This window comes from Macrobrachium nipponense, chromosome 30 (genome assembly GCF_015104395.2).
Source record: "Macrobrachium nipponense isolate FS-2020 chromosome 30, ASM1510439v2, whole genome shotgun sequence".
NCBI lineage: Eukaryota > Metazoa > Arthropoda > Malacostraca > Decapoda > Palaemonidae > Macrobrachium > Macrobrachium nipponense.
In genome coordinates, this window is record NC_087218.1 from 35,860,356 (window position 1) to 35,875,217 (window position 14,862).

At 37.6% G+C, this 14,862-nt stretch overlaps 1 pseudogene; it reads right to left on the reverse strand.

Annotated features, from left to right (window-relative positions):
• Window positions 1-215: 215 nt before the first annotated feature.
• Window positions 216-14,862, reverse strand: part of LOC135202437 (uncharacterized) — a 50,036-nt pseudogene continuing 35,389 nt past the window's right edge.

Below are 14,862 nucleotides of genomic sequence, written 5' to 3' on the forward strand. Positions count from 1 at the left end.
CAAATGTCAATTCTCCTAACTCAAAAGTAATATATACTTATACAATTGTCTTAGACTGGTATGTATACATACATATACATAAATATAAATATATATATATAAGTATATATACATATATATAAATATATATAGTATATATATATAAATTAAGATTACCTATTATAATAAGGTAACCCAATACATTGGGTCACGAAAGGAAGTAACAAAATATAGAGTTTAATTCATAATCCTATTTTAATTGGGTCACTCTCTTTAACGCTATACAACTGCGAGAAGTTTGTGCGTGCGTATTCACACACACACGTATAATGTATATGCGTAGTACATACATAGTAACGAGGATATATAATAGCTCTCTATATTATGGGGGAAAATAAATAAAATATTATGATACAATCCAGAAGTTAGACATCCGAGATCGAAGGTGAGAGAGAGAGGGGGAGGGTGGGGTGGCGGTTGGAGAATGTGGGGAAGAGCGGGGTGGTGGGGGGACTTAAATAATTATAAACTTAGGTGCATGCGCCGTAGAAATCCTCCACTCTGCACTGCCGGATGCAGCAGTTCTTTCTAATGTCTCCGAGGGTCATCGAGGGGACGAGGGGCCAGTCGATCTCCTTGTCCCTCTTCGTTACAGATCCTTTCAAAGAGGGGAAGAGGTCCTCCAGGGGGATCCTTGGGTTTCCCCTGTGCGATCCCATCTCTACGTTCCTGAGGAGAGGTCTGAGGAGGTGGTGGCGGAGGTCCGACGTCCTCGTCTGACTCCTCTCTTCTGGCAGAGTTGAGGAGAGGAGAAGGCCGTTTTCTTCGAGCCATGCTGAAAGATTCAAAGAAAACGGACGGTGGATTTATTTGACTGGTAACTAGTGTATATTTTCTTAGTCGATTTAGATTCTAGAGGGTTGTCCTGTTAAGTGTTATCTTAGATGCCTGAGTTCTGTCTATATTCCTGGTAAAACAGAGACAGTACTGAGAAATCTGAGCCAATTTTGACTATGCTCCAGGCAAATAGAGACCTTACTGAGAAAATTGTGCCAATTTTGTCTATATTCCAGCAGATATTGAGATGACATTGTTATTTTTGCGTGAATCTTGCCTATGTTCCAGAGGAATGGAGACGTTATTGAGAATTTTGGGCCAGATTTTGTCTATATTCCATGTGAAAAATCGACATCATAAAAAATTTAGTGTCACACTTTGTCTATATTTCAGAAGAAACATACAATCTTAAAAATCTTGTACGGTTTTACAAAGTTATTTTGCAATGTCGACCGGACCATCCACTCCACATCAATAAAAGACACAAACGATTGTTTTTCACACTCGTCTCTCCTCAACAATTTCGTCACTCTGAAAAATTGCAGACCAATAGATCAAAACATTCTTAATGCTCTCTCACTCTCTCTCTCTCTCTGTCTTAATCATTTGCTGACCTAAGCAGTAACTGTTAACAGCGATGCTGAAAATACATCAAATCGGTTGACTGGCAAGGGTATTGGATGAGAGTTGAGGTGGAGACGGTTTTGATGAAACAAGGCAGGCTGCAGGATGTGTGCAAACGACTGGGAAGGCACTAAGAGTCAGTGGATCTATGAGAAGAGATAGTTCATCCAATTCTCCTTTACGGAAGTGAGGTGTGGATGTCGAATGCGAAAGAAAAATAAAACGTTGAAAGTGCTGGGACGAATTTCTTGTATGGTATATGAGAAATAAGGTGGACTGCATGGGTGAGAAATGCGGAGATACGTAAAAGTAAAACAAAGCAAAACAATGTTAACACAGAAGACTGATTGGGAGGAAGAATAGAAATTACTGGATAGATGAAGTGGAAGAGGGATTGGAATGGAAAGCCCCTAATATCCAGGAACCCGAAAGTGTGCATTCAGGATGGAGCTGAAAGCTGCAGAGTAAACTGGAGGTTTGATGTAACGATGATAAAATGTAGGTTTACCTTCAATTACTTAGTTAAAGATCTTCCTTTCCTACTTCGTTCTTCCTCCCACCTGAGATAACCTAGCAAATAATGAGGCTTATCTCCACATTTCTCATCCTTTCTTATCTTCACATTGCTCATCCTTTCAAGTCTTGTCTTCTTAAGCCAATTATATGACACATAATCTATCTGAACAGCGCCAACCTTATTTCCTACATTCCCATTCAAGAACCTCTCTACATATTCCTTCAGTAGAATAGAATATAGAATTTAGGCCAAAGGATAAGCGCTGGGACCTAGTAAGTCATTCAGCGCTGAAACAGAAATTGGCAGTAAAAATTTTGAAAGGTGTAACAGGAGGAAGGACTTGCAGTTACACAATGATTAAAATTTTAGGGGAGGGTCGAAAGTAAGATGAAAGAGAATATGAACGGAGGTTCAGTAAAAGGAATGAAAGGGGTTGCAGCTAGGGGCCGAAGGGAAGATGCGAAGAACCTTAAGTAATGTCTAAAGTACACTGCATGAGGTGGCACTGACGGCACTGCAAATCTCCCCCCAATCTTCTACACACATCCTATTGACTTCCTTACTTCACCTGCCAATCAACCGCTTCCATTGCTACACTTTCCATATTAACATTCACTGTTCCTCCTTCACGATTTCCATATAAACTCCCGGCCTTTACTTCCAACAATCTCCTCCTGCGAGTAACTTCAACAAAATCTCACTAGTTTCTGTTGTTTTTCCTTTTGCTGTCCACAAACCGTGCTGTATCATCTGCAAACATTCTGGAAGCGTACTTGAGGTGATACATTATCTAGGCACATACAGTGACACTTCCTTGTAAACAGAAGAATTTTTTTATTTTTTCAAAGCAATTTTGGTCATCTTTGCGCACGCAACTCAGAAGATGCGAGTTCAAGCTTTCCTTGAGAGCTGCTGAAGTCCACCAATTATCCTTAAAAGCAAGTTATATTGAAGGCCAAAAAGCTATAGTAGATTAACATCAACCGTGCATCAGATGTATTGGCCAGTCCCCCACGACGCTCCTGATTGGCTGTTGATAAGCCAATCACAGAGCTAGAAACTCGCAGTCTTTCTCGAGAGTTCACATAGGCATGATGAATGTTCCACCTCTCCTGAGGGGTACTTTTGAAAGACGTATCCCTCAGGAGAGGAGGAACAAACATCCTGCCTATGTGAACTCTCTCGAGAGACTGAGAGTTTCCAGCCCTGTGATTGGCTTATCAACAGCCAATCAGGAGCGTCGTAAAGGGACTGGCCTAGACATCAGATGCATGGGCGATGTGAATGTACTAGAGTAGGAGAATGAAGTGGTCCAGACTTCTGAATGGAAGAAAGTTTTCTCCAGTGGTGGGCTAAATAAAGTGCTTGACACTCGGAAGACACGTTCACATCCCACTTCTCCACAGCTCACGTTCGATTTTGTCATTCAATTGGAAGTGTCGTATGTGTGTGTGCGAGTGTATATATATATGCAATATATATATAATATATCCCCATATATATACATATATATATATATATATCTATATATATATATATATATATATATATATATATATATATATATAATGTACACATAATCTGTTATGCGTATGTCTAAAGTTTCGTCCCTTTGACACACACACTTTTTCGTATTCACAAATATTAAGCCACAGTTATTTTTCAAATATATACGTATATATATATATTTATTTATTTATTTATTTAAATTTATTTAATTTATTTCCATTTATTTATCCGTCAGACAGTCCTTTTGATACTCCAAAGCCTGACGCGGCGCCGTTCACGAGAAACTGTAATCTGGGAAAGATATTGTCCCTGGCCTCCCTTAGCTTGTGTCAGTAATTTCTTTTATGCGAAATTCTGAATTGAATCGCGTACGTTCCAACTGACGGCCCTGGATAACGAGAGAGAGAGAGAGAGAGAGAGAGAGAGAGAGAGAGAGAGAGAGAGAGAGAGAGAGAGAGAGACTAAAGAATTATCAAATAATAATCTTCTGAATGAAAATAACTATGATTTTGGCAAAATAATGTTTCTACTTATATGAATCTGATTGAATTATTCGAAGCGTAATCTGGCCTTCGTATTAATTAGAGATTCGACGTGTCACACGAATGCCTTTCGCAATTTGTGGCAGCTGACATAGACAGTGAAAGGGTTACATCATTCCTCATAAAATCATGTAGATTTCCAGGTGACCTCTTCGTCGGATTTCACTCATATTCAACATTTTATAGCTTCCATTTACTTTTTTTTTTGTCTGATTCCACTCACTCTCAAGCATCTTATATCTTTCATTCCTTGGACTTATTTCATTCATATTGAACCCTTTTTATAGCTTTTAAGTTTTTTGGTCTGGTTTCATTCGTATTAACCCTTTTATACCTTCCATTTCGGGTCTGAATTCACTCCAATTTAACCTCCTATAGTTTTCATTTATGGTCTGGTTTTATTCATACTTAATCCTTTTTCGGGTCATATTTCACTCATATTCAACCTTTTTACAGCTTTAATTTTTTGGGGGTCTGATTACACTCACATTCAACCCTTTTACAGCTTTCATTTATTGGATTTATTTCACTCATATTCAACCCTTTTATAGCTTTCACTTCTTGGATTTATTTCACTCATATTCAACCCTTTTATAGCTTTCACTTCTTGGATTTATTTCACTCATATTCAACCCCTTTAATAACTTTCATTTCTGACCTTGCTTCCCTCAAATTCAATCCTTTTATAGCTTTCATTTCTTGGATTTATTTCACTCATATTCAACCCCTTTAATAACTCTCAATTTTGACCTTATTTCACTCGTATTCAACCGTTCTATAACTTTCATTTCCTGGTCTTGTTTCACCTATATTCAACCATATTATGCCTTTCACTTCTTGTCTGATTTCATCCATATTCGACCATTTCACAGCTTTTACTTTCCCCTTCAGAGAAAGGCAGGAGAAAGGATCTTGGAGTAGATTCAGACAGGATTGTTTTTCATATCAAAATGGATGAAATGGAATTGATTAGGTCATAAAAGATTTGCCGCAAGAAGTTCAAGAAGGCTTGGAATAACAATTCATCTTCAATTCCACTTGGAACGAAGGAGCGCCCCGATACAGAAAAGGTCACAGGTGAGAGAGAGAGAGAGAGAGAGAGAGAGAGAGAGAGAGAGAGAGAGAGAGAGAGAGAGAGAGAGAATTACCAATTTCAAAAAATGTTTTTTTCCAAAATGGTATGAGGTATCAATGGCAACATTGACTAAAAATAGAGAGAGAGAGAGAGAGAGAGAGAGAGAGAGAGAGAGAGAGAGAGAAGAGAGAATTACAAATTTCAAAAAATGTTTTTGTCCAAAAAGGTATAATGTATCAGTGGCAACACTGACTAGAAAAGAGAGAGAGAGAGAGAGAGAGAGAGAGAGAGAGAGAGAGAGAGAGAGAGAGAGAGAACAGGATGGTCCGCTTTTCATACTGGCCAGCCTTTGATGCTGATCAAAAATAAATATTGGAACTCGCAAGTTGAGATTCAAAGTACGAGACTCATAATGATAAAAATCAGCCCCACTAACTTGGGTTTATGACTTAACACAGTTTCGAGGAGATCTTCTGTCAACAGAACATGATTTTTTTTATAAAGGAAATATGGAACTTGCTGGCTCACTTAACGTTTGAGAATATGGAAAATGGTCCGGTTATCCAAAATTGGTGGTCTCGCAGACTACAAAATATGGTGATGGTGGGATGAAATGTGTAAACAGATTCTCTCTCTCTCTCTCTCTCTCTCTCTCTCTCTCTCTCTCTCTCTCTCTCTCTCTCTCAGTATATATGGATCAAAACGACGTTTAAAGATGAAAGGAGGATTTATTCAAAGGGAAAATAAGAGGCCATCTGCAGCTGTCTAGCAACCAGGTACATAAATCATTGGTTGTATCAACAGAGGCATAACTTAAGAAGCTCATTCATACGGTTCCACATATCAGGGTATTGAACGCCGGTTCCTTAGTTGAGAGAGAGAGAGAGAGAGAGAGAGAGAGAGAGAGAGAGAGAGAGAGAGAGAGAGAGAGAGAGAGAGAGAGAGAGAGGGTGTAAAGGATGCCTAGTTTGGACCGCCCTGACTCTGCCCAACCGACAGATGACACTGTTTCAAAAGGAATTCCTTGTCACCTCCACTACATTTTAATTCTGTAATAAGGTCTCTGGCGTCGCAATATTCGGAATTATCCGTGGGAATCGATCAATAAGATACATTTTCAGATATTACATAATGATTTCATCCATCAAAAGATGTAATGAAAACTGCTATTTGCATCATAAAAATTTAAAGAAAGTTGCGATTGTATACATTGTATATTTGTATGTATGTGTGTATCTGAACACGGAGCAGATTTATCTTAGACTTTAGAATTGCCTTATATAATTCAGGCCTTTAATGAATGTCGCGGGACTGTGCGCAACTTGCATTTCTTAACATTATTAACACAAGAAATGAGGCCATATACAACTCTCTCCTACACATAACTAACTTCGAAAGTAAAGTTAGAATTCAAACTAGCAATTGCCTTGCGCCTCCTCACTCACTCTTAATCACTTTCTGTTCCACTTTCTCTATATGAAAAAGTAAAAAGCTACAATTCATAGTGCTAAGTAAATATATAAGTATATAGATATATGTATGCATATATATCAGCATATATAAACACACACACATACACACATACACACACACACACACACACACACATATATATATATATATATATATATATATATATATATATATATGTGTGTGTGTGTGTGTGTGTGTGTGTGTGTGTGATTTACCACGTGCATCAATCACACAAAAAAACCAAGAGCACAAAACACAAAGCCACGAAATGCTGTCTGTGGTGTAAAACAAACAAACGCAAAAAATAAATAAGCAAATAAATTAATAAAATAAAAACTCACAAACTTCTAACCTCCCCTCTACTTTGTAATTCTGTCCCAGCCCGGCATCCAATAATATATATATAATATATATTATAATCTATGATATATATATATATATATATATATACATCATATTATGTATGCATATATATAAGCATAATCACAAACAAACAAACCAACACCAAAAAGACACAAAGCTTTAACCTCCCACAACGTGCCATCAGCATCCCCCCCCCCCCCCCCCCGAAAACAAAAAAATTTCCTCTAACACAAACTCTTACCTTGCAAATAATTAAGCTGACTGCTGGTGATATTGGCTGGTTTATTTCTGGCGACCGCAGTCTCTACCTGTTGAAAAAGAATAAGTGGAGATTACAAAACTCTCTCTCTCTCGTCTCTCTCTCTCAATTCACCTCTAATGATATATCTATTATTATTATTATTATTATTATTATTATTATTATTATTATTATTATTATTATTATTATTATTATTATCAATGTTACTTCCATCATTACTAGTTATAATTTTGAAGCTATCATGGGCTTTGTAACTGCCTTCAATTTATTTTAATTCTGTATTCAGTGTTTGAAATGTATATATATATATATATATATATATATATATATATATATATATATATATATATATATATATATATCACTTTTATTTAGTTACAGTTTTTTAAATTACATTATTGCGACATATTGTCACATCAGTTACGTAATATACTCAACATCAGTTCGAACACAGCCGCGAATAAACGAAACCTTTCAAACGTTGCTGTCATTTTCCGACTGCGTTGTTATGCAGCAGGACGAAAACAGCTTTAACAGCCGACCTACAATTATTTTTTCTGAGATTACTGAAAACGACAAGCAGAATGAAGGCGCCTAATTGGTAGCTTACAAAAAAGTGCCCTGAATTTGCATACAGTTATGCAATAGGCTCAGCGTATTAAGACGAGCTAATGTGTGTGTATAGTGCGCGCGTGTGTGTATGTCTGCATGTACAACTGTGTATTGTCATTTATTTATATATCCACATCTGTTCATGAATTACAAGCTGTGTGAGTGTAAAGGGTATATTTAAGCGCTAATTTCTAAGACTGATTCAATAAGTAGTTGGATTTTACTGACAATCATGCCATATTTATAACCTTGATGTTGTTGGTTGTGGTTGTGGGTTGTGAGCGACCGGTTCGTCCAACGAGTGTTATGACTCAGCGGTTGTGATTTTTTTTTTTTTTTTTTTTTTTTTTTTTTTAGGGAAAAGGTTAAAAGGAACAAGAGAGAAAAACTGACTTCAGGTGAACTGCTGAATGTCTGATGTTTAAGAAACTGCCTAACTAATCCTGAAGATTTAAATCTAGTTTTAGACGTACGCGAGAGAGAGAGAGAGAGAGAGAGAGAGAGAGAGAGAGAGAGAGAGAGAGAGACTAATAACTATTTATGCATCTTTTTGTAGTGAGAGAGAGAGAGAGAGAGAGAGAGAGAGACTAATAACTATTAAGGCATCTTCATGTAGAACGAGTGTGTATGTGTTTGTGTTTGTGTGTACTTATGTTATCAATGCTCAAACAGGAACGGAATTAAAGTCCGCAATTTGAGACCAATATGACTTCAAGAAGAGACACAGAACCACTGAATTACACCAAGTTGAACTTACCGTCATCGCCGCAGAGAGGTCGCCTTGGAACCATGCCTAAGGATCCCAGCAGAGCGAGGTCATCATCTGAAACGAAAATTGAGAACTGTTAAAACGTCTTTCTGCTTACTGTTCTTGCGAGGAGAGAGTTTCCGTCAAGGAATGTTTAGCCTGGAATATATTTTAAATACCGATTTATCGGAATAGCCTTAGTCATATTTGCTTTAAACTGTAATAGAATATATATTCATCTGTCATGATATATTTTGCCTAACCATATCGCTTACGTAGTTGACCATCTCATGCTAAAAGGAATGTGGCTACTTATATTTTGCTTTGCGATTATTCCAAACAAATTAGGAACATACTACATATGGCAGTCTCGATGTTTTTTTTCTGATCTCCATGAAATTACCAGGTGATGAATATGAATGGTAAAGGATTTACTCTGATATGTCAAGTGATTCGTCTTCACAATCAGCCTATTGTTTACTAATATTGTTTCACTATACGCAGTGGAACACCTGTTATATTATTCATAACAGAGATTTGGTATTAACGTACACATACTAAGTGCATGAAGAGAGAGAGAGAGAGAGAGAGAGAGAGAGATACTCCTAGCCGCTTTCTCTGTGCCCATATCAGCAACCACACGTGAGCCAAGTCCTTCCGCTTGACGAAAAAGTATATAAGCCTGAAAACTCCCGATAGGACACGAGATACTTAAAACCCATCTCCTATCTTTTGATGTGGAAGTAATGGATATTCAAGTAGAGTGACAAGTCCTCCCCCTTGCCCAACGCCTACCGCCCCCCCCCCCCCCCCCCCCCAACCCCGAGCTCTTCGACTTCACGCGAATCTCAGACGTCGTCTTATTGAAATTCTCATCAACCGGCGCGTCAGCCAGTGACAACGCCGCGAGCTCAGAGAGGAATGTAAACAAACCGACCTCGAACGCCCGGGGATTAAGTGACAACTCCGCGGCGTTTCGTCCCTTAACGCACTCGAGAGTCGCCGAAATACGGGCTTTGATGAAATGAAAATAGCGTGGATTATTCTACTCTTTTTACTTTTTTCACGTGGCCAGGGATGCTGGTAACCCCTGCTTTAGTAGATAAAGGAGATTTTGATGGACTGGGCATTATTGGAGGCTGACGGCTGGCCCCTAAGTACAATGGCTCCTTTTATGGGATCTAGATTAAAGTGTACCGCATCTTTCCCACTAGATTATTTTAGATTTTTACGATAAAGATTACCTTGCTACTGGCGTAATGCTTAGATATCAAGGACGCACACACACACACACACACACACACACAGCCCCATACACTTGATCTCGTTCTGACACTCTGGATGCAGGTTCGAATCCCACTACCGGACATCAGGATGACTTCGTATTTCTCATTTGGATCTACGGCTTCGTAGTGACAAACACATCCAAAAAGTGTGAACGATTCGAGAAGTTATAAGGGCACTGTGGCTATTGCAATTACTTATATATCTGGTAAAAAAGTGACCAGACCATATATATATATATATATATATATATATATATATATATATATATATATATATTCCTTCACAAGAGAATATTCTCGAAGCTATTGCCTTGATATTTTTAAGCACGAATTCTAGGATGGAGTTTCTAACCTACTGCCCCTCTCCACCACAGTCGACTAACCAGCCGGTACCTAAATATCTACTTGGGCCATCATATTCACCACGAGAACTCGACCCACGGATACACACTCTCTCTCTCGCTTGTCACCCGAGTATCACGACCAACTTTGACACCTCTCCTCTCCTGCATCCTCCTCTCTCTCTCCCTCTCGCCATCGTCATCTCTCTCGTCGTCTCTCTCTCTCTCTCTCTCTCTCTCTCTCTCTCTCTCTCTCGTTAGCCAAAGGTCGATAGGAGCTATTATCTTTTCTTCCCAGGAAATCTCCTCACAGGTCAGCTTTTCGGTTAGTTCTGCAATCCTTTGTTCGAAGAAGCGTCTGGAGTTTCCTAAAGGCAGAAGTATCCTTCCTCCACTGGCAAAGGACGCCTGTAGGATGCCTGAAGTTTCCTATACAGGAGGATCCTCTGACGCCGTTACCTGATCTTCCTGCGCGAAGTTACTACTCGAAGTTACTCCCAAGTTGTCTCGCTTATTTCGTCCGGAGAAGAAACTTATCTTACGGTTTTTGGCTTCAGGGAGGAATTGGCTCCTTGGAAATAATTAGAGGGATTCTTTCGACTTCTGTGAATTATTTCTGAATAATTAGCTCTCGATTTCGGACATAATCGGAGAAACGATAATCGCTACCTGACCTGAAGATGGGTTCATTAACACCTCCCTGAAGTGTACATTAATTACTACCAGGTCCAAAGAGCGCGTTCATCATCGAGTGCCTGATTCTGTGGGGGTGTGTTCATTAGGAGCGGGCTTCAAGCCGCGTTCACAAGCAACCAAATCACGAAGTGGAAGTTGCCTAGTGAACGCAATCAAAGACGGTTATGAAAAATCCACCTTTCTCTTTGATGGGCAAATCCGCGTTGCAGTTTACACGTTAAACAGACCCCACTCCGAGCAGAGAAGTAATTAGGAACGATTGTTTAATATCCGAGCGGGAAATAACAGGATTCCGTTCTTTGTCTGTCCTCAAAAGACTCGGAAAGGATTTTAGGGTTTTGCGTTGCGGTATATCAGATTAGTCATAAATGAAAATGTCTAAAATGCAGATGAATGCGAACTAGTTCGGGGTAAGGCAACTGTTGGACTGTCTGATTTATGGGAGATTTTGATCAGACGCAAAAGAATCGTAGTGAAGTTTGATAAATAATAATAATAATAATAATAATAATAATAATAATAATAATAATAATAATAATAATAATAATAATAATAATAATAATAATAATAATAATAATTGTTGAAAGGAGACCCTCTTTTCAAACAAGTTTTTATTGAAAGATATTGCTGCATCAGCTGCATTCAACTTGTAAATAGTTTTCTCTATTTTTCTAATAATAGCTTTCTCTCTGCTACTACAACTGGCGAGTATTGCGCCGATATTACTCATCAGGAGAAGTCAATTTCGGGGATATTGCTTAAAATTCATTTATTTGTCACAGTAAATGAACAAATAGCTCAACATGAGTAGATCTAGTGGACAACGTTTCTCTCGGTATCATCCGAGCATGATTGGGTTGAATGCAGCTGATGCAGCAATATCTTTCAATAAAATAATAAGTAGTAGTAGAAGTAAACGAACGGCTTTAAACTTCATTTTCAGTTAGGAAAAAAATACTTTCGCGGAAAGCAGAGAAAACTGGGCAGAAAAGAAGAGAAAATAATAAACAAAGAAATGAATAAATAAGAAAGTAAATAAGTACGCGAATCAATCAGTCAACCAAACAATCGATGAATGTAGATAAGCGAAACATCACTGGATGGACCCTCAAGCGATTAACAAACGGATACGGAAAAAAAAAAAATTATATTCTTCTAATTATCGGGATAAAAATACCCAGCCGTTTAATATCGCCTGTAATGATATCATAATAAAGGAAATTGCTCATTATCAGTAAGAAAGAACGCTACACCCCCTCCCCCACCACCCACCAAAATTCGAAACAAATCTCTTTTCTTTCGTTCTGTTCAGTTTCTTGAAATGTGACACCATGGGCGCGTTCTCTCCTAATGAGAGGAGTCGTCGGATCATTGCAGATAACGAGATCTCTCTCTCTCGGTCTTTCCCCTTTCTCTCACTGCTTTAAAAATAAAACTCAATTCTGTCGCTGAGGACCATACCCGTTGCGACGCCAGATTACGTACTGGTAAATCATTGCATCAATCTACCACAGAGATATTGTACTTCCAGTACTTCGAATTATGTTACAGTGAAAATTATTGTGCTTCATTCTCTGAAATGTCTTGCTTATAAGTTATTATCATATAATATATATATATATATATATTATTATATATATATATATATATATATACACACAAACACAACACAAATATTATATATATATATATATATATATATATATATATATATATATATATAATGGGTGGTTTTTATAGTGTGGGGTTCCTGGTTGCATCCTGCCTCCTTTAGGAGTCCATCACTTTTCCTACTATGTACTGCCGTTTCCAGGAGCTACTTCAGCCTCTAGTTTTTCCAGGTTCCTTTTCAGGGATCTTGGGATCAGGCCTGGTGTCCCTATGATTATGGGTACAATTTCCACTAGCATATCCCATATCCTTATTATTATTATTATTATTATTATTATTATTATTATTATTATTATTATTATTTATTATTAGTATTATTTTGTTAAAATGATTGCTGTTTCAGCACTATTAATCTTGTAGAGAGTCTTCTCTATTTTTTTTTTCAGCCCGCAACAGCACGATTTCAGAAGAAGGACTCGCCACTCAAATTCAGTCCCTTAGCAGTCATCGCTTGATAATGTCCTGCGGATCAGGAAGAAACGTCGCGTTGGAGAGAGAGAGAGAGAGAGAGAGAGAGAGAGAGAGAGAGAGAGAGAGAATTGTATAAACAAGAATAATAATAAACCAAATGACTCAACCGAATTTTACCATGCCCTTTAGTGCGTTGCTCGCCAGTATAAGCTACAACAAGAAAGCCGTCATCAAAAAAATAGAGAAGACTCTCTACAAGATTAATAGTGCTGAAGTAGCAATCATTTTTAACAAAACATATTATTATTATCATTATTATATTATTATTAATTTTTTTCCCAAAATTAAGTGGTGAATTATTTTACAACCTTCTGAAGCATTCCCAAAGGCCATTTCGAACTAGTTAAGTAAGACAAAATTCAAGATGATTTTGAAGCTACATAAATATAAACTCCCTATCGAAATTATAAAAGAATTCAGCTCCTATAAACAAGGCGTGATCCGACCTCCAGCTTACTCGGGACGCGTGCAAGATATTCTCCTCACGCACAAATTGAAAACACTATATTCCTAACTTAACGTAAATAAAAATGTGCTAAAATCTACGGTCAAATAGGTCCTTGTTTCACTAACGAAAATTGAAATTAATATATGCTACATTTTATTGGAAATTATTTTTCTGTGCCGTTTAACGTGCACATTATTTATAAAGTAAATTTTCATTCTAATAGATAAATCATAAATATCCTATCCTAAAATTCCTGTATCTTTAACTCAACGCAAAACACCTTTTTCAGACCCTTTTAGGCTTTTTCATAGACCATTCCTACCACCCACACCAAGAGCAATTCCTACCCCGCCAACAAGAACAACAACAAAAACCATAGTAGTTTGTAGGCTTACTCTCCGAATAAGCGAAAATGATAAAGAATTCGCACTTCGGTAAAACCCACACGCAGCCCAAACACATAGATATGAGAGTCTGACCAGTCATATTGTTTCACAAAATATTTCCGTAACACTTCGTTGGCAAATTACCCTTTGGCGTTCGTCCCACTGCCGTTGGCGCTTTAAAAATACAAAAAAAAAAAAAAATACAATATGCTTAAAATACACCGACATTTGTATCCGCGTAACCCAGCCGTGACGGAAAAGGGCAAATATGCACAGTTTGCGTCTCTATAAGGCTACTCATGCAGGCTTTGCCCGGTCGTGAATATATTCCGCTCGGAATGTATTTACAACCGTGACAGCTATTGGGAAATGGACGAAAAATCATCATGAAAATGTTTTTTTTTAAAGGTTACTTTAAATATATTGTAGGAAATGATGCATGCGGTGTTTTATCGCTAACTGATCCATGAATTTTAATGAATTTTAAGGAGTGGAAGGGGGACTGTGCTTAAATTTGAACACACTCACGCACGCACACACACATACACACACACAAACACACACACACACACACAACACACACACACACATATATATATATATATATATATATATATATATATATATAAAATAAAATCTAATTATTTTGTTTGTTTTTATAACATTTCACAGACGCATAGATTTTAATATCTTTAAGAATGATGAAAAAATGGCAGGATAATTCTATATTCTTTAAAAAAAAACGCCCAATTATCGCGCGACCAACAAGCAGGGGTAATTTACATTCCTTAATAACATCCAAACTTACGGAAAACACTCTTTAACAAGTTGCAACTGCACAGTGGTTGTTTTGGTACGAAAATGTAAATTCGCCCCAGATATTAAAGTTAGATATAAAAAAATAGATATGAAATAAATCGTGCTTGGTAACGTCAAGAGGAAGATACATTATTTTATAGCATTCTTGCCGATTTGAGCTGAGGGGGAAATGTCAAATAGTATGCCACGCAAGGGCTGGAAAATTT